This window comes from Takifugu rubripes, unplaced genomic scaffold (assembly GCF_901000725.2).
Source record: "Takifugu rubripes unplaced genomic scaffold, fTakRub1.2, whole genome shotgun sequence".
Lineage (NCBI taxonomy): Eukaryota > Metazoa > Chordata > Actinopteri > Tetraodontiformes > Tetraodontidae > Takifugu > Takifugu rubripes.
The window spans coordinates 180309-181601 of NW_021821640.1; positions in this window are offsets into that span (position 1 = coordinate 180309).

A 1293-nucleotide genomic window follows, 5' to 3' on the forward strand; every position below is an offset into this window, starting at 1 on the left:
TTTTCCCCACTCACGGTGCATCCCTGCAAACATGAACCCAGTGTTCCTTCTAGGCCTCGTGCACGTATGCAGAGCCTCTGAAAGGAGTAAATCCCTCCATGTGTCTGAGCTGCACATATTCCAGCTTCTACTTCAGTTCAGAAGCTACAGAAACTTTCATCGATTTCTAGCTTGTAAGCCGAAAGACTCCAGCAGCAGTTGCGTTCCCGCAAAGGTCAAAGGACACGTGTGGATTAGATTAATGGGGGGGTCCCACTGTTCCTTTCAGCCCAGTCTGCACCTGGAATAAGAGGGGAGTTATCAGAGCAGAAGGCATTGTGGGTAAATTGGGCAGGCTAAACCAGCCTGGGCATAGAGAGCAGCCTAAAGTGGCTCAGCCCTGCATGTGGTCTGTAATGCTGATCTGTGCTGAGCGGCCAGCGGCGGCTAATGGCCCAGGTAAGTGCTCCATCTCTGACTGCTCCGAATCCCCCCCCCCCCCCCCCCCACGTCCCCCCAGGGTCGTGTTTCATAGATTAGCTGGTTGACACCCCACGTTCTGCCTCCCCTCTGGTGCCTCCCTCCTCCCAGCAGAGGGGTCGAGTTGTTGCCGGCGCGCTGACCGGAGGGAGCTGGGCGTTGTTTCTATGGCAACGCTTCTGCCAGTCCCGGACTTGGATGTGGGGAACTTTGGGCTGAGATGCTGACTGCAGGTTTCTCCTCACTGAGAGCCGAGGAGCGTCTCGCTTCTGGCCACATCGCCGCTGCGCTCCTGACGCCAAACACTTCAGCGCAATGAACACACGCAAGCTGTCCCGGGTGGAGACGCTGTGGAAGGTGAGTGTCCAAGCCTCTCGGGGACACGCGTCCGAGCCTCTCGGGGACACGCGTCCGAGCCTCTCGGGGACACGCGTCCAAACCTCTCGGGGACACGCGTCCGAGCCTCTCGGGGACACGCGTCCGAGCCTCTCGGGGACACGCGTCCGAGCCTCTCGGGGACACGCGTCCGTGGTTAGTCGTGGGACGCCTCGCTCGTCCTTCTCGTGCTTTTAATCAGGACGTCATCGCACTTGAAGGACAGTCGCAAAGGAAATTACAGGCTGCTTCAGAGCGTGTTATTTATTTCTTTATTGAGCTTTCAAAGTGTCTGATGTATTAATGAGCACTTCAGCAGACGGCGCGTGAGCTTCTGCTCGCAAATAATCATGATTAAGACAACCTGGACAGGCTTCCGGGCCGGAGTGATCCCAACAAAACTGTGTGACGTCATCTTTTCCTCGTTCTGCTGTGTAATTTGCAGACAGTCAGCAGAAA